The sequence below is a fragment of the Euprymna scolopes genome, chromosome 13 (assembly GCF_053919585.1).
Source record: "Euprymna scolopes isolate OS-2025 chromosome 13, ASM5391958v1, whole genome shotgun sequence".
In the NCBI taxonomy this organism is placed as follows: domain Eukaryota; kingdom Metazoa; phylum Mollusca; class Cephalopoda; order Sepiida; family Sepiolidae; genus Euprymna; species Euprymna scolopes.
Window position 1 is genome coordinate 18,631,329 of NC_136494.1, and position 20,849 is coordinate 18,652,177.

The window sequence follows — 20,849 nt, forward strand, 5'->3', positions numbered from 1 at the left end:
TTCTGGTCATGCTTATAGTATTTGATGTGGTTTTAAGTGAGGGTCACGTCATGCCACCTCACATCTTCGAAGTCGGCTTGAAAGTCAACACCAAAGTGTACCTAGATGTATTGAAGAGTGTGGTGATCCCCTGGTGCAATCAGACTGTCGCTGGCCGATCTTGGGATTCGGATTATATTTTTATGCAACTTTTATTTCTCTGATGTTCCTCGACTTTGGATCCTTATTTCTACGTTCTTGCTATTTCCTACACACCATAGCTTCCACTGCGTACAGAGACCACTATCGAATCCGGTCTCTAGCTAAGTTCTTTTCGTTTGTCCAACTCAACCTCTCTAACTGACTATGTGTCTATCTTACAATCTTTATCTGTTCCTATCTGACGTCACAACTAAGTCATCTTTGTTTTTGTTTGGATTTATTATCCTAACTTTGTTTATATTAAAAAAATCCAAAGTTATATAAATTTTTAACAGAAATATTTTACTCTTCTAAAATACCTAATTCGTTTCTATAACGTGTTTTTTGCCACCCAAACGTTTTTCTATCTAAAAACATTCACAATTGACCATGATTAGATACCTGGCGATACCAGGAGACCAACAATATAATACTAGTTGCTGACATTCAAATCTGGAAGTAGTTCATCGCTGGTGATTTATCATGATTCGTGAAACATCAGACTCCATGCACGATGTAAGATTCCTAGACGTGAGGAAGCACTTCTTATCAGAAAGCTCCGATAGTTTTTGCACGCCCGTATCGTCCATCAACTAGCCTGATTTACAAACCAATGCCACTCAAACCGCTACCGAGATGGCGCAAGAACGGTGGTCAGCTGAAGACGTGACCTGGAACGGTCAAAGCTGACTTGGAAGCTATAATCAGATCTCCCGTCTTCGGTGTGCGACGATGGAATCGTGAATGGGTAAAATATGCCGATGAGTCAATAGCGGACAAACCTGAATGGATTGCCTCGACTGGTGATGCAACAAATTCACTTGTAGTCGGCTCACTTACCACCACCGAGAGACATTGCCTGTTAACTAATCTATGACATCACGTTTAAGTAGTATATAAACACACATGCATATATACATATATATGCACACACACATGTACATATGCACATTTATACACACATGTATATATGCATATGTATATATACACATGTATATATACATACATATATACGATGCCTCCGTTCAGTCTCGAAAGACAAAGGATAACCGATGTAGGGGCAGCCGCGCGTGTAATTGTGATGCATGGGTTGCGCAATCTCTAGCTGCACCACTCCTGAATCGGCACCACTTGAGTCCAGTGGCAAAGAGAAGTTGGGGACGACAGGAAACAATGCCGAGATAAGCGGCGAGCACACACAGCACCTGGAAGTCCGAAATGGTCACCCATTTATTAGTGACTAGGTTAAACGTAACTTAACTTCGGTGATCAAGCGGGAACCGGTGTGTCAACGTGATTATGCTGTACGTATACATACATACATAATGTGTACACACACACATACACACACACATATATATATAAAAACACACACATACACACATGTATATATACATATACATATATATATAAATATACACAAACATATATATATATAAGCATACATATATATACATAAATATACACAGACATATATATTCTCACATACACATATATATTTTATACCTATATATATAAAGTCGTATTCCTGTCTGTCTGTTTGTCTGTTCACAATTTGATTAATATATACAAAAGTTTCCTTACTTTACTCCTTCATTTATTTATATATATAGTGTGATTCTTGCAAAATATGCAATTAAGAGATCATGTCATTTGCATATTACATCAAGAAAAATCGATCTTTATTAAATAGTGGTATCTTAATTAATGTTTCTAGTGAGAGAATTGTTTTACGTATTCTATTTTAAATTGTTATTTAATAAATTTTAAACAATAATTATATTGATAACATATTTAATTGAATTTATTTGGAACATTTTTTTATTTTCAAAATAATGCTGTCTTTTTTTAGAGTTATTTGCCCCTAGCAACTTCCGAACATAAACACACAAACTATTCACCAAAGTTTGAAAAATAATTCCGTCTAGATAGAAGAATGTTTGGCTTTTAATGTTGTTTTAAATATGAAAAAAAAAACACTTATGAAAAAACTGAAAAGATTCCATTTGTTTGTTTTTATTATTTTTTTAAACAGAAATTGGTAAATTTTTATGATGTGACAGCGTCGTTTTACACCTAAAAAGAAAAATAAAGATTTACTGCCCCCTTTAAATTCAACAATTTACACTTTTCCTTTTTCCACGTTAATCAGTTAAGATAAAAATGAAATGTAATAAGTCCCCAGACGTACCTCTCCATCGTATACAGTATATCGATACACTAAGGCTGACTGGGATAGCTTCCGTACATTTATATCTGATCTACCTCTGCATTCCATGTTTAAAAAGGATGTGTCCTCTATAGTATTAGACCTGACGGAATGGTTAATTGTAGGTATTGGCCGTTTCATACCCTCGAAAAAGTTCCAGCAAAAACCTAACAGCCAGCCATGGTTCTCTCCAGAATGTGCTGCTGCCATTGCGCACAGAAATCACTTTTTCCACTGTTTCCAACGTAATAGATGTATGAATACTAAAGCCGCTTTCAGGACTGCCAGCAACTATTGTAAGAAAGTAATAAAGAATGCAAGAGAGTTGTATGCTCAATCCGTTAAGTCCAAAGTAGCTGAGCAGCGGCTTGGTTCCCACCAGTTTTGGCAAATAGCAAACAGAATCATGAATAGAAGCGTGTGCTCCATCCCAACTATTATCAATGGACCTGAGGTAATCTCGTCAGCATCAGACAAAGCCAAACTCTTTGTCAAGAAGTTTGCAGCTAATTCTAACCTTTGCGATCAAGGCTGCCAACCCCCAATATTTCCTCCTGTATCAGAAAACACGCTATGTGATATACGTATATCTGTACGTGATGTTGCCAAGCTAATCAAAAACCTTGATTCCAGTAAAGCAACTGGCCCTGACGGTATTCCAATTATAGTACTAAAAAAACTTCAACCTGAACTAGCGCCCATACTTACAAAACTGTTTAAATGTTGTCTTAAAGAGAATAGTTTCCCATCTCCCTGGAAAATTTCATCAGTATGCCCTGTATTTAAGAATTCAGGTGATCGCTCATCCCCCTCTCAGTACAGGCCAATAAGTCTCCTGTGCGTCATGAATAAGTTGCTGGAATCTGTGTTAAATACAGAAGTAATCAACCATCTCAACAAAAATAACCTTCTTAGTGACACTCAATATGGTTTCCGTTCTGCTAGATCTACAGCAGATGTGCTTACAGTTATATCTCATAGGATTAGCAAATCTCTCGACAGAGGCAACCTTTCTAGGGCAATTGCTCTTGACATATCTAAAGCCTTTGATAGGGTATGGCATAAAGGTTTACTTCATAAGATCTCTAGCTATGGTATTGCTGGAAATGTCTTCTCAATTATTAAATCATTTCTTTCTGATAGGTTCATAAGAGTAGTAGTTGAGGGGCAAAAATCAGAATCTCACAGTATTAATGCCGGTGTCCCTCAGGGGTCCATCCTGGGCCCAACTCTTTTCCTGATCTACATTAATGATCTTCCAAATCACATCCTTACATCATTTGTAGACATCTATGCTGACGACACTACCATTTATGGTAGCACATCTAAGACAGTAAATGACCATTTTCTCTCCAATTCTCTCTCCTCTGATCTTGAGCACGTAGTACAATGGGGTAAAGAATGGCTGGTTACTTTTAATGCATCTAAAACCAAGCTTCTCTCTTTACATCATCAACATTCTGATCCACATCTGACATCAATTGAAATGAATGGCTCTCGTCTTCAGGAGGCCTCAAGTTTTGACAAACTTCTTGGCTTGACCATTACTCCTGATCTTAAATGGAACACGTACATCAAATCTGTTGCCAAGGCCGCTGGAAAAATGGTGGGATCTTTCTATCGATCCGGTAGATATCTCACTGCTGATGCTATTCTCTATCTATATAAGAGCCAGGTACGTCCAAGGATGGAGTACTGTTGCCACATCTGGGCAGGAGCTGCTAGAAAGGACTTGACCTGCCTTGATAGAGTTCAAAATAGACTTCGTAGCCTCGTAGGAGATGTCCTTTTCTCTTCCTTGCAACCTTTATCTCACAGAAGAGATGTTGCGAGTTTGTCTCTGATGTATCGTTATTTTCATGGAAAGTGTTCGAATGAGCTTCAATCTATGGTCCCCCCTCGCCAAACTTTCACAAGAAACACTCGTCTAGCTGTAAACACTACCAATAATTCCCCCCACTCTTTATCTGTGCCTAAACCTAAACGCAGATTCCATGAACAAAGCTTTTTTCTTAGAACTGCACGCCTGTGGAATTGTCTTCCATTTTCCTGCTTTCCGGCTGACTACAATATGGTTGTCTTCAAGTCTAACGTAAATAAGTTCTTGATGAGCCGTGCCATATAAGTTATCAACTTTACCAAATTTTCATTACTAATGATTACTATAATGTCCAATTTCTACTGTACACTCTTTAACCCTTATCCTTGAGTGGCCTCTTGGCCTTGATAATGTGGTGATGCCTTTAAAAAAAAAATCTCATCGATTACAAACAATTTTCTATTTAAAAAAAGGTAAATTTTTACGACGCTACCCAGCGTCGTTTAACCCCTAAAAAAAAAAAAATGAAGATCCACTTTTTTTGGGCCTAATACTTTTAAACAGCGTTTATAAATAATATCAAAAGAAGATATTTGAAAAAAAAGAAAACTAACATTTTAGAGTGGGAGATTACTTTTCTATATAAATTAAACTTAAAAGGAGAACCCACTTTTTGGCCACCAAGCGTTCAACGAGAAATGTCATCTCTTGTATTTATTAAGTTTGACAATCGAGGGGGGCAAAAAATGACAAATACAATTTGTTTTTTTAGGGGGAGCGGGAATTACATTGGAAACATAAAATAACGATAAATTTAATTAATTTTTATAATATCTGTACTTTCACCTAACAATTTTATAAACAAAACGAATCCTAAAATATGACAAATTCATTTTTTTGGGGGGGATTATATTAGAAACATAAAATGATGAAAAATTTTATTTAATTGTTTCTGGAATTAATTTTTGGTAGATCTGTATTTTTTAGGATTCTGCATATTTGGCTATTTTTTTTTGCGATCGAACAGGCATTCGCTGCTATTTTTATTGAAACAAAAGTTGTACTGATTTATTTTGAATTATTTATTTGAGGGTGGGGGAGGAGTTTTCTTTCCAGTGCTCAATATCCGGAGAATAGTTTCTTATCTTTGTATCCCTTCCGCCGAAATATCTGGTGGAAGGGGCATCACGTACTTCTTTTTTGGGGGCGATTACATTTACATGGTTTATCCGTCTTTTTATTTTTGGAATTATTGTGGGGGTATCCACGTTGTCCATGATGAAAATGATTAGTATAGCAGGTGTATTCCAAACGGAACTTCATGTCAACCCAGGAAACGCCAGGTACGCATGCTATTATATATATATATATATATATATATATATATATATATATATATATATATATTATATATATATGCTGTTGCTTGAGCTTTTACTTGTCTGTTTTTATTTGAATAAATATGTAATATGTTTATCTCTTAACGCAGGTACATCTTTTCTTTTTGAATTAATTCTTGTTTTTCTCTTTTATAATTAATAGTGAATAAAATTAAATTCAAGTATAAATCGGGTTTGTTATTTTTCTTAAAACAAAAACGTTTTCATCCTTTTTTTAATAAAAGCTGTCAGTCATTATCGACAGTCTTAATGCTCTGACCGCTCTTGCTTGCTTCGTCTACTATGCGTGATGTCATTTTTCAGTTAATAGGCCTCGTCGCTCGGTAATGGTTGCTCAACCTACTTCGGTTGAATGTCGTCACAAATTCAAGTAAGTACGTAAGTAAGTAAGTAAGTAAGTAAGTAAACTATCAGCGATTCTCAGAAGCGGTGAACCATCAAAATCTGGTTCTTACAAATATATTTCCTTTTCCTTTTTCAATTTCTGTAGCATAAGAGATTTTCTATTTTAAAAGTCTTTCTCAGCTTATAGCATCTGTCTAGACAAAGTTTTACACCGTTTCTTTTTCTGCGAACACGTTTAGCTCCGATTTAGCGCTTTAGTAATCGACTGTGGAGATGTTTTACCTTTTGTCTGGTATATGTTGCTTTTTTTTCTATAATATGCCTGACGATTACACGTCCAAAGCAATATTTATCAGCAAGTGATGACAACAGTCGGTAGTTATTACCACATCCCCAAAACTAAAACTAGCAAATATTAGCTACTAACGGGGGTACCCGTCATTGCCCGAGTGTCGAGAGGTTGTGAAGTAAGGATATTGAGCAACCACCAGAAAAAAAAAAACAATTAGACGAAGCCCCGAAAAAACACACGAAGGAAGTACGTGAGAACCAGTTTAAGCGAACTTGAAAATAATTCCCTTTTTGTGCTAAAAGGAAAAAAAATCGTATTACGTAAGCCTCGAAATAAGAAGAATATTATGGCAATTAAAAACTTTAAACCCTGTTTAAATATTCAAACTTTCAAAAGAAAAGCCCCGTTTAAAAAGAAAATATACTCCAGTTATCTGAAAACTAAAAGCTTACGACCCAACCTGGTTACCCACTGCCCCACGACGCTGTCAACGAAATAAGGTCGTTTTTTTTTTATTTAAACCAATTGAAGAAAGAATGCCTGACGCGCATGCGCACTTGTTGAATCGTTTAACAGAAATAGCAAAATGTGTGTCAAATATCAGCTTAATTCATATTCTTATCACAAGTTATTATGTAAATCACAAAAAATTGTAAAAAACATGATTTTCTGAAAAAAAAACCCCAACAAAAACTAAATAACAACTTGATCAAATAACGTGATTTTTGGAATATGACGTTTTAGTTCTGTGTCGGGTATGTACATTGTACATCGTAAAGATTTTTCTAAATTTTTCTATTTTTTGTTGTTCATTACATTGAACTTTGAATTTTCCCAACGAATATTATAATTGCAACGCAGGAATTGTAAAAATGTAAAGCTGGTAATTTTTGTGTATATTGAGATGACAAGTATAGAGAGTATCTACTCAAAAGCTTACGAAAGAAAATTTAATATAAAATGTATTTTTTAATACATCATTCGTATAAGTTGCTACAACAAAGTCGAAAAAGAATAAGAACATTATTAGTAATGTTAATACGTAAAAACAATTGATTTTAAACCTTAAACGCTCGATCGCTCTTATTCCCTCTCTCCTCCCCTCTCTCTCTAACGCTTAAGAATTACAGTAAAAAAGTTTAATTCCTAGTTTCATCTATGAAAATTACTTATAATCGGAAAAAATAAAATGATTTACAGAAAAAATTACCCACATGATCAAAGTTACGTGGCTTTTGGGATGTGACCTTTTCGTTCTGTGTCGAGTACGTACATCATGATGCTTTTTCTGAATAATAATAATAATAATAATAATAATAATAATAATAATAATAATAATAATAATAATAATAATATCATTGCTGCTAAGCGACGACATGGACAAAATGGCTTTTGGGATGTGACCTTTTCGTTCTGTGTCGAGTACGTACATCATGATGCTTTTTCTGAATAATAATAATAATAATAATAATAATAATAATAATAATAATAATAATAATAATAATATCATTGCTGCTAAGCGACGACATGGACAAAATGATTTTACCGATGATAAATTAAAATAATGGTTTCGATTATCGATTATCGGTAATTATAAGAGGAATTTTGAGACAAAAACGGCCGTGAAAATTAAACTGTCGGTAGTTTGATAGCGTGTTTTTTTTTATTGCATGACGTCGTTTGTAGGTTCAAACTCCGCACGTAAATTTCTTTTTTTTTTTTTTCATTAACTACAAGAATCTTATAAGACTTGAAAATTTACGTGTTTTTTTTTTGTATGACGTTATCGGTAGGTTCAAACCCTGCACGTAAATTTCCTTATGTTTGTTTTTGTTAACTGGAAAAAAAGTTTATGTAAAATAATTTTATAAAAAGAAACAGTAGGTTCTCTGGAGTTCAATGTAGAAAAAAAAATTTTTTTAGACTAAGTTACTTCATGGGGGCATGAGATATTACGGATTTCGATGACAATAAAAATATGGGTGTGTAAAATGTTCGTTGTTCTCCCTGCTAGTTCATCTATAAACCAAACAATTTGATTTTCATGCGTTAATAAGAAATAAAAAAATGCGGAAACGAATTATTAATCATCGCAATACGAAAACAAGACTTAAACTATAACCAGTTACTATTTTTTTTATAAACAGCGCTTGTCCATTTTCAATTTCAAAAGCGGAAGTCTTTTTTTTTTTACACGGTGGTCACCACTTATCAAGGCCCGGAAGCCACTCAGGGATAAGGGTTATTGCAAGTACAGTACGTTAGTGTGGAGATTTGATGAAGTGTTTACTTAAGGGGGCGGTTCATTAGGAATTTCTTAACGTTGGACTTGAAGACATCAAAGTTGTAGTCAGGTGGGAAGCAGGCAGATGGAACAGAGTTCTGCAGGCGTGTAGTTCTAAGAAAGAAGTCGTCGCCTAGTATACTCTTTCAATTTAGCAGTAAGTTTATTATGCTAATTTTCTGTATTATTTAGATTGTTTGGACTATTGTTCTCATCTTGGGTGTTCTATTTTTCTCCAACGTTTCAGCCGATGTAACCTCAAACCGTCTTCAGGTCCATTCGCACTGGATGTTATAGGTTAATGGTATAAAATCTAAAAAATGTACAAACTTCATATAAAAACAAACGGAATGAACCTGGATTTATTATTCCTTTTTCTATTCCTGTAACGTTTAGTAAACCATTCCTTAAAAGAATAAACGGAAGTTTTTTTTACCAAGTCCGAAGGGCAAGGACGTAAAACTTTACCTAATATTCTAAAAAAGTAGAACGCACTCAAAAAAAAGCTTGTTTCAATTATTTGCAATAAAAATTAAAATGTTATAAAAAAAGTTAAAAATAAATTATTAATTGCCCTACTAAAAATACACATACGATTAAAAATATAACAAGCAACTGTTTTTGATAAACATCGCTTGTCAATTTCCGATTCGAAAACCGGAAGTCGTCATCAAGTAGACTCTTTCTATTTAGCCTAAATCTATCATATTCGTTTATATTCATAAAACGTTTGTTAAATCAGTGTATCTTAACGCTGGGTACATTCCGCTCAAATTCGTTAATTTCCGGCAACAGCATATATATATTTGAAACATACCTCTATTCGGAAACTAGATGAATATCACATAAATCGTTGCTTGTCCTCTTGTCATGTTGTCTTTTTTTTTGTTTGTAAAATAAATACATCTAGCTATTCATGATTTTTTGAGCATAAATTAGAAACAAGCTGTGCGAAAGATGGCGGAAACTGTCGAAGTAGAAATACATTCACATCGGAAATCAAAATGGCTGCTTTGGTTTTATTTCGCGTTTATTTTTTAATTTGTATTTTGTCAGAATATTCAAGTTTAACAAATATTAAAAAATATGAAGAGCATATTGAATTAAATCAAAATATTCTTCTGAGTCGAAATTAAATTCTAAACAGAGCTATTATGCTAACAATAGCACACACACACACGCACACACACTCATACACACACACACATATATATGCATATATATATATATACTATCAATAGTACCGTCGTTGACTGGGTTCAAAAACAGCCTACAGAAAATGGACTTTGATTTATTAAAGTATGATAGGTTATGAAAAGGAAGGGTTGTAAAGAGATAGCTTCGAATTTGGGGCTATCAAAACCAAAGCAAAATATGATGAAAGTAAAAATAAAATAGATAAACCCCATAATTTATTATACCATACCTGTTCATACTGAAACACTTATCACAATATTCTGTGGATCTATATTAAAAAAAAAACCTTGTTAAACTTCGTGACATATTTCCATTCTATGGAGGTCAGGCGCGAACGAACACCCCATAATTTTATTATACCATATTTCTTCAAACTGAAACATAATTATCAAAGTATACTTACGCAGATAGATATAAAAAGTCTTTATTAAAGTTTGTGCCTATTTCCATTCTATGGAGGCCAGGCGCGAACGCAGACCCCACACAATTTTATTATACCATCCCTATTTAAGTTAAAACATACTCATCAAAGTATTATTATGTACCTCTATATCAGAAACACTTGTAAACTTTTTTTTTTGTTTTTCTTTTTTATTTCCATACTTTGTGGACCAAACGCGAACGCGGACACCACAATTTTAATGACTCATTATGCTAGATCAAACATACCCATTCCTGTGTCTCGATACATCTTCTATCATTATATGTAATCAGTCTTTTAAAATAGTCAACCATATAGGAGCCTATTCGTGACCAGACACACACACAGACATTCAGCTTTATATATATATATATATATATATATATATATATATATATATATATATATATATATATATATAAATTCCACAGCCAAATAACGCCGTAGCTCACAAGAGCCATGACAGTCAACGAACCGGAAGTCCAAGACTCGAGTTTCGCCCTCATTTGGGCTCATCAGTTAGACACATCCGAACTTAGGATTCGAAACCCGAGCCTCTTGCTTTTCGAATCCTGAGTTCGGATGTGTCTAACTGATGAGCCCAAATGAGGGCGAAACTCGAGTCTTGGACTTCCGGTTCGTTGACTGTCATGGCTCGTGTGAGCTGCGGCGTTGTTTGGCTGTGGAATTTATTATTCAATCTCTCACATTCTGAAAATCATATATATATATATATATATAAAATGCCGCCAAAAAGAAAGTCCACATTTTTCATTAAAAAACCCCTCAAATTTAAGCTAAATTGAATGTAACTGTTTAAACAACTTATACCTCATTTGATTCTCCTTTTCTTCTTTTGTACTTTTACTTGTTCATATTTGACTTTTAATTGAAGTGTCCTAGTGTTCATGTCAATTTTAAAAATTAACACCAGGAACACAATGAACTAGTTAATATTTAGTAGCATAGCCTTTCTGCAATTTGATAGACTACAAATTTTGGACCATTCTCTTGACTTAGTATGCGGCAATACTCAGGTAAAAAGGCATCCCACTTCTCTTTAATTTTTGTCTGAAGTTCTTCCAGATTTGAAATTTTATTATTACGTAGCTGTTGATTGGTGTAATGGCATGCGTTTTCGATAGGATTGCAGTCTGAAGATTGTGCAGGCCAATCCAAACACGGAATATCATGCTCTTCCAGGAACATCTTGACGTTGCCAGCTGTGTGAATTGGGAACATTACACTGCATGAAGATGAGATTATTATCCAAATTCCGGCCAAAATCGTGTAGAAAATGCTCAGTCAACATATTATTGTAATTGATCGAATTAATTCGACTTTACAAGCGACCTATAGGCCCTGGACTATCGGCGCTAAAAATGCTCCACACCAAAATTGAACCTCCACCATCTTGAAGCGTTAAAACTTAGGATTACATTTTTCGTCCTTCCTTCGACGAACGTACTGCCTACTATTCCTGACTAGCCCATTGAACTTGCTTTTGTCAAAAAATTCATTTTCGCCCGATATGAACAGTCATTGTATCTGACGAAATCCAGACGACGCTTTCTGTTCTTTACAGAAATCATTAGCCTGCGTCTTGGAAAACAGCCGTTTCAAATTTGTTTCTGAGACTGCAGACTTTGCTAGCATTGTTTTCCATGTAAGAAGTAACTCTAGGACGACCAGATTTAGGGGCATTACGAATACTGCCAGTGTTTTGGTGCTTTTGCACAATCCTTCGTACCGTTTTCGCATCACATTTCAATCTGTGGCCGATTTATCGATTGGATAAACCAAAAAGTTAAAATGTCACTAAAGTTTTGGACCCCTATATAGAAAATCGGCCATATTACCAACTTAGAGTTGACCGCTTGGGCCTAATTTTCGATATTTTTCTGTGAAAGTCTAAAGATTAAAATAATACCAAATTTGTCAAATTTGATTGGGTCCGTCGGAGTTTTAGGCGGACAAAAACACACACACACACACACACACAAACACATTTCTGCTTATATATATATATATATATATATATATATATATATATATATATATATATATATATATATATATATATATAATTATGAAACTCAAATAGTCTTGCTTGAGTTTTAAACCGACCTTTCCGGTTTAAGAGTCTGGTTTAGGAAGTCCTGTTTCGCGCAAACACTTTATACATACAGACGATATAGGTGAGATTTATTAATTAACAACAAATGACAATAAGACGATTGTTTAAAAGAAAGAAATTTAAAAAATCATTAATTTACGTGATTAAAAATATATATTTTCTTTGCTCAAATTGTGCATGATTAAAACTAGAATTCGGTTAAAAAAACAACAAAAATGCTTCACGTTTTTACCGTTCGAAATTATTTATTTACGATTATTTTATTTGTATTTTTATTGCGAGTTGCAATTGTTTAAAAAAAAGCAAATATGTTTTACTCATGTAAAATAAAACTACTTGAATAATATTCATATTAAAAAAAAAACGTTTAAGTTTTTTAACGACCTAGCCCAGCGTAGTTTGCCTCCTATAAAAAAAATCAACATCTCCTATTTTTTGGCTAATAGGTTTCAACGGCCTTTAAAGATAACATAAAAGGATTATTTTTTAAATAATTAAAATTTACCCTTTTAGAGTTGGGGGTCACTTTCGTATACAAATTTGACGTAAGAGGAGACCCCATTCTTGGCGACGTAGCGAGACATGTAATCGTTAGCATTTTTTTTTTCAAGTTTTGTGGCGGGAGGGGGATAGAAGAGAGAATGAATGGGGGTGTGATCATATGTTCCAAACATTTTAAAAATATGTAGAAACGCTTCAAAATGTGTGTGGGGGGAGTTATTATTTTTATTTTTAAAGATTTGCTTTGAAAAGGTCTCACCGTGAAATATTACTTAATCAGTTAATTGTTATTTTCGGATATTTTTAAGGATGTTAACACACACACACACACACACACACACACACACACACACACAAATAACTAGGGGTGCCTGTGCAATCTATCCTCATTGTATTTTTATTTATTTATTTTTTTGTTTTCAATTGTTTTCTTCAACGGATTACACTCCTCTGATAAAAAGGAATTTAAAATTAATCTAAGAGCACTGATGTTCAGATTTTTATTATCCAATCTATTCCGTATGGTTTCCATTGGTCACCACGTTTGGTTTTGCGCGCGCATGCATTCAATTATTGCGCGTTTATACATTAATTCTGTATACTCACTATTCTATAGCCAGCTGGAACATATACTGACCAAACGGGTCACGGCTAGTCTAGTATTTATATATATATATATATATATATATATATATATGTGTGTGTGTGTGTGTGTGTGTGTGTGTGCAGTCAGCACCAACCCTAAGGGGTTTAACCGGCTTCCTCCGAAGGATGAAGTTTCATGGAAGTATGAAAGTTACAAGCGGTCCCCAGTGGCATGTATATCCCCGTTAGGGGAGATGACGACATTAGGTTTTTGCAACTTTTTGCAGGGAGGCGTCGATGTCCTCCTATACAGCACCTGGACTTCCCAAATTGGTCACCCATTTTAGTAATGACTAGGCTCATCGTTGCTGAACTTCCGTGATCTGGCGGAAACCGGTGTGTCAAAGTGATTATGCCGTATATATATATATATATATATATATATATATATATATATATATATATATATATATATATATATATATATAGTCATCCACATACAGTACTGTTTCGCTGTTTCACAGCTCATCAGTGCGGCTAGACAGGCAACTACCTCAAGCCATATATATATATATATATATATATATATATATATATATATATATATAAAGCTGAACGTCTGTGTGTGTGTCTGGTCATGAATAGGCTCCTATATGGTTGACTATTATAGAAAATTGATCACATATAATGATAGAAGATGTATCGAGACAGAGGAATGGATATGTTTGATCTGGCATAATGATGATTCATTAAAATTGTGGTGTCTGCGTTCGCGCTTGGTCCACAAAGTATGGAAATAAAAAAATAAAAAAATAAAAAACGTTTACAAGTGTTTCTGATATAGAGGTAAATAATAATACTTTGATGAGTATGTTTTAACTTAAATAGGGATGGTATAATAAAATTGTGTGTGGGGTCTGTGTTCGCGCGTGGCCTCCATAGAATGGAAATAGGCACAAACTTTAATAAAGACTTTTTATATCCATCTGCGTAAGTATACTTTGATAATTATGTTTCAGTTTGAAGAAATATGGTATAATAAAATTATGGGGTTTTGGTTGGCGTCTGCCCCCCCCATAGAATGGAAATATGTCACAAAGTTTAACAAGGTTTTTAAATATAGATCCACAGAATATTGTGATAAGTGTTTCAGTGTGAACAGGTTTGGTATAATAAATTATGGGGTTTATCTATTTTGTTTTACTTTCATCATATTTTGCTTTGGTTTTGATAGCCCCAAATTCGAAGCTTTCTCTTTACAACCCTTCCTTTTCATAACCTATCATACTTTCATAAATCAGAGTTCATTTTCTGTAGGCTGTTTTTGAACCCAGTCAACGGCGGTTACTTTTGCTTGTATATATATATATATATACATATATATATATATTTATATATATATATATATATATATATATATATATATATATATATATATATATATATATATATGCTCCCGCTCTATTATCTTGCAGGCTTTGAATCGATCTGTCACGTCTACCATTTGAAAAGGGAATGTTTTCCGAAATTAATAATGGATATTTTCGCAGACATAACAAGTAAGACATGTGTACCTAATACAACTGTAGAAATATATGTATATATAGACATATATGCATGTACTTATTGATTTCTCTCTCTCTCTCTCTCTCTCTCTATATATATATATATATATATATATATATATAGTGTAATGAAGCTTTGAGTAAAAAAATGTAAAAATAAAATAAAGAATGCAGTTTAAATTCCCGGAGAAAAAAAAATAAAATTAACCTTAGAACTTCCATAAGCCAACTTCAAAATTGTAAAATAGGAAACTGGGAAAATCAGTTTTCTACCACGTAGCTGTTTAGGAGATTTAGAAATTGAAATTTAACCTATCGCAGACTTAGCACTTGCATAAGCCGACTAAAAAGTCTACAATTACAAAAGAGAATTTAACTATATAAGGAAATGGTAACTCTGAATATACATGCAAACACACACACTAACACACACACACACACACACACACACACACACACACACACACACACACACACACACATATATATATATTAGTGATGGGAAGATTCCAATATTTTTCCCGATTCCGATACAATTATCGATTCCATAATAAATTATTGATTCTCGTATAATTATTGATTCCGATACCGATTCTTTATAAATATATATACGGAGTATGCAGATAAATGGGAACGGCAAATCGACTAAACAATAATTCAATACTGATCAGAAATCAATTGGTAAGATTTTAAAGTTCTTCTTCATCCTATAAAGATTTCATCAGAAACGAGTAAACAAAGGTTATTTTCAAATAGACAGCGGAAAGAGAAGAAGAAGAAGAAGAAGAAGAAGATGAAGAAGGAGAGAGAAAATAAATGATTAGTGAAAATAGTTCGAATAAGAATAAATAGTTTTGATTTCAATTTAAAAAAAAAAAACAACAAAAAAAAACGCCCATCACTTTCCGGACTCTAAATCAACAATCTCTTTTCTTCGAGCAAGTCAATAATAGGTTGACGCCAAAAACATCACATACATAAGCAGCCATTCGTGTTAGAAAATAGCAGATTTGGCGGCAATTTAAATTAATAACGCGAGCAAATATTTCAGGTCATCCGGTGTAGTTGTCTGAACATTGGGCACAAATTCACTTTGCCAAATGTTCATGTCTCGTAAAAGAACAATAAAAAAAACTCTATACGAACACGCTATTGACAAATACACATTTTGGACGAAGTGTTGCAGTATTTCTATTGTTTTTCTACGGAATAGTGCCAAAATGAACGTTAGGCCGACGTATCACATAGCAATAATAATAATGTTGCGTTAACCGAGGATGCTGTTGTTCTCTAAATCATACTTATATTTCCTTGATTAATTAACGGGACGTATAAAACGTATGTACGTTGTGTTTGTGGTATAACTGACTGTTGTCCTCGTGTCCTAAATGTCTATCTTAACGACCCGCGACTCATCTAGTGATGTTGGTGCGTGCTTGCATGTCACCATATGAAAGCGAAAATGTCTGTCCTTTCTTTTAGATGTTCATACTCAGATTGACAGCATAGTTTCAGTATCTTTGCACAAATAGGTTGTTGTTCGTTAAGATTTTTGTTTCTTAGAAGCGCTAGTTGATTCTGAATAAAATAAAATATATATTAAATACGTTTGAAGTCAAAACAACGCATTATTACAAAATAAAGATTTATTTTGTTTGAAATTTATATTGAAATTCATAAATATATTTCGAAGATACACTTCATCTTCAGTATGTCTTTCTTTTTTTTTGCCATGTTCCGAGATTTAAAAAACTATCGTAAAAACAACAAACGGACTTCTACTTTCTGATTCTCTGCTCCAACAGCAACATGGCAAACATGGCAAAAAAAAAGACATACTGAAGATGAAGGGTTCCTTCGTAATATATTTATGGATTTAAATATAAATTTCAAAGAAAATAAATGTCAATTTATTAGTCGCGTACAAGCGACTCTATAACTCACTTCGTCGGTCGGTCGGTTTGTCGGTCTGTCCGTAACACTTTTTTGCTTGGCCTTTTTGGTTAAGATCAAAGGTCTGTTGTTAATAGATGCTGTTCTTAGCTTTTTAAGCTTTTCTTGGCCTTTTGGCTGAGATCAAAGTATAGTATCTGCCCGGCAGATACTGCAAGCAAAGACCAGATGTAGGGGCAACCCCACATACCTGACCATTAACCAGCTCCCATTTCCCACCTCTCGGGAGCTGGTCCCCTTTTTCCCTTCCCCCCTTTCACTCCTCACATTAAAAAGTGGCCTTGTGCCTAATTTACTCGGTGGGGGAGCAAATAAATACCTACTGCAAGCAAGGACCATATGTGGGGGAAACCCCACATATAATACCTTGGTCAATGTAGGGGCAACCCTTCATACCAATTGTCCCTATCCAGCTCCCCTACTCCCCGGGGAGTTGGTCCTAATTTCCCCTTCACTCCTCACATTAAAATCGACCTTGTGCCTAATTTGCTCGGTAGGGGAGCAAATAAATACCTTTTTCTTGGCCTTTTGGCCAAGATCAAAGTGTAGTATCTGTTCCGTCAGATACTGCAAGCAAATACCATATGTAGGGGCAATCCCACATATAAGACCTTGGTCAATGTAGGGGCAACCTTTCATACCAATTGTCACTATCCAGCTCCACTACTCCCCGGGAGTTGGTCCCCATTTCTCCTTCAATCCTCACATAAAAAATCGGCCTTGTGCCTGATTTGCTCGGTGGGGGAGCAAATAAATACAGCTTTTATTTGCCTTTTGGCCAAGATCAAAGTGTAGTATCTGTTCTTGTTACATTCTGTACTTATTGTGATATAAAGTGGGGGATTATTTTTCTGTTATTATTTAATGTAAAATGATCACCCACCTACCGTAAGAACAACAAACGGACTTCTACTTGCTGAATCTCTGCTCCAACAACAACATGGCAATAAAAAAAAGAAAGAAAGACATACTGAAGATGAAGGTGTCCTTCGAAATATACTTAAAAATTTCAAACAAAATCAATGTCTGTTTATTTTGCAATAATGCGCTGTTTTGGCTTCAAACGTATATAATAGGTTGTTGTGTTTTTTTTATGTGTTATTGAAAATGTTCACAGATTATTTAAATTTTGCAAAAAATTCAAATATTAAAAAAGAAAACAAAAAACCCCCACCAACTTAGGGTTTACTCTAACAGCCAATCAATTATTTATATATCACTTAAAATTTGATAAAATTAAAAAAAAATCCTTTCATATTTTTGACAAACGAAAGCATAAGCAAAACCTTTTTTCACAAACAAACATAAGTAATTAATAAAACATCCAGAATTTAATATAAATAAAAAAACTAAATAAGAAATGACCGCAAAAAAATAAATAAAACTAGAAAGTTATAAGCATGAAGGAACGTTCCGTATTTACCGTATAGTCAGTAGATGCTTAAAGGTCATATAAAAAGAAAAAGAAAACGAAAGAATAAACGACCAGAACCTGAAATAGTATGCTACGAAATTGTTATGTATGGAAGAATTTAAAGAAACGACGTAAATTAGTTTGGAAATAATATTTATTGCAAGGAAATGTCTAGAATTGAAGCTAGTATTCAAAAGTTAAAAGTGAATACATATTGCTATTTAGATACGTTTTAGGCATGTATAGCAATTGTCCATTGTGTTGCAAAAAATCATGTTGGACATGTGTATGTAAATCTATGTGAGAAAACATTCACGTGGCTGAAGCACGTTTTGACGTCACAAAGAAAAGATAATTTGTAATATATTCAGAGAGTTTTTAGGAATGTTGAGCAATTGTCGATAAATAACTAAATATAGTAATTATATCAGAATTAGGAGAATGAACAATTCAATTTAGGAATTTTCTTTGGGTTGCAAAAATAAACGTGTTGGACATGTGTATGTAAATCTATGTGAGAAAACATTCACGTGGCTGATGCACGTTTTGGCGTCACAAGGAAAGATAATTTGCAATATATTCAGAGAGTCAGTTCAGCAAGAGAGGAGTTTGGGAGTTAGTTCAGAGTGGAGAGACAGCAGTGGAGTTAGCTGGAACCCCTTTGGAAGCAACCTGAAAGGGAATCAAGAAAATGTAACTCTGAAAGGTAATTGAATTCCTGATCATCAATCATCTAGCTGGGAGAATAAACATCATTATGTATTTTGTAAACCTTGTGTTCGTTGTAATTTTTCAACCTGAAAGGTAATGTAGTTTTGTCTATCGCATTTGTAAAAGAACTTAATATGAAACACCCTCCTTCCATAATGCTAACCGGATCATCTCCTTCAATAATGAAGTCACATCTCCTATGTGTTATAAATAGGGCTATGACAACAAAATATTCTTATCATTGTTTTGATTCTCGAGTATATATCCGACACTGTTAGACGCAGTTAACCAACCGATAACCATATCATTCTATACAAAAGCATATATACTCGAAAGTCAAAACAATGAAAAGAATATGCTGTTGTCATAGCCCTAGTTATAAGTGTTATCATTATTATTGTCTCATCATACATACACATGATTCGCTTCTGGGGGATTCGTCCACCGTTTCGAGGAGAGCTGGAACCTGTTTAAAGGAAACACTTCAAGACAGGGGTTCAAAACGAATGTGTGATTTTATTATATAATTTATTCACTCCCAGACATTCTGTCAGCAGAAATTGAGTGACCGATGATTTTTGGCTTGAGGGGGGGGTTCTATGTCTTCATTCTGAGACCATCCCTTCCTCATGAGGAGACCTTATTAACTCATCTTGCTTGTTTGGTGTCTGAAATCCAACGCAAAGCGGAATAAATGTCTACTAGTATAAAAGGCACTTCATCTATGTGTGTGTGTGTGTGTGTGTGTGTGTGCGTGTGTGTTCGTCCCCTAAAGGCTACACAGCCTATACCGACTTTTATGTAATTCCGCACAAATCTATTTTATGTATCTTTCAGTGTTCTTAGATAGGCTTTGCATCGGAATGTCTTCATCAATAACCGAAAAAATGCAATGAAAGAAGGAACAGGCGATGTTGACCAAAGTTATCATTTCAAACAGCCTAACATCACAAATGGATTCGAGAAATTTTCTTACCACACAAGCAGAAAGCTCTGTATATGAAATCAACAGCAAGTTCTTTGATATAAGAAGGCGCGTTTGAAAGGAATATTTTTGTGTAAAGCATAATTAAAACATGATATTTAACCATTTCATTTAAAACTTTAATTAAGGTCATTATATATATAAAAATGATTTCATAAAACCAACAGTAGGTTCTCTACAGAGCAATGTATGCTACAATATATTTGAAACTAAGTCATCGAGAGGAACGCTGCGTAGCTTACTCCCGGTGCACCACGATTGGTTCCCGACTAGAGCAGGCAATCAATCGGTTTGATTTAAAAATGGGTGATTTCACCGGTTTCAATGACAATAAAAATATGCGCGAAACATACGTTGATCATCATTCAATTCAGAAGAACGTTGAGTCTCCTTCCCAATAAAAATAATTTGATCGGTTCCTCCGTTCAGTCTCGAAAGACAAAGGATACCCATTGTAGAGGCAGCTGCGCGTATAATTGTAAGTAAGGGTTGCGCAATCTCCAACTACACTTCTTCTGAATCGGCAAGAAGTCCAGGACGACTGGAAACAATGCCGGGATAAGCGGAGAGCACATAAGCATCTGGAGTCCCAAATTATTACCCATTTAGTACTGACCATGTTCAACGTTGCTTAACTTTGGTGATCCAGCGGGAATCGGTGTGTCAACGTGATCATGCAGTAATAATAATAATAATAATGGTAATAATTCAAATACACATGAACTACAGGCACTAGCCGGACATACAAAAATGTCTACTAAGTTACACACATGGCCCTAAATGTGTCAGCATCAACCGATACCGTACTAAATAACCGAGGAGGATTAACTAGGATGGAAAGATCGAGAAAA

At 34.4% G+C, this 20,849-nt stretch overlaps 2 pseudogenes; both read left to right on the forward strand.

Moving 5' to 3' along the window:
- Positions 1 to 17,399: 17,399 nt before the first annotated feature.
- LOC145292616 (U2 spliceosomal RNA) lies at positions 17,400 to 17,524 on the forward strand (annotated as a pseudogene).
- Positions 17,525 to 17,644: 120 nt separating this feature from the next.
- LOC145292618 (U2 spliceosomal RNA) lies at positions 17,645 to 17,800 on the forward strand (annotated as a pseudogene).
- The last annotated feature ends 3,049 nt before the right edge of the window (positions 17,801 to 20,849 follow it).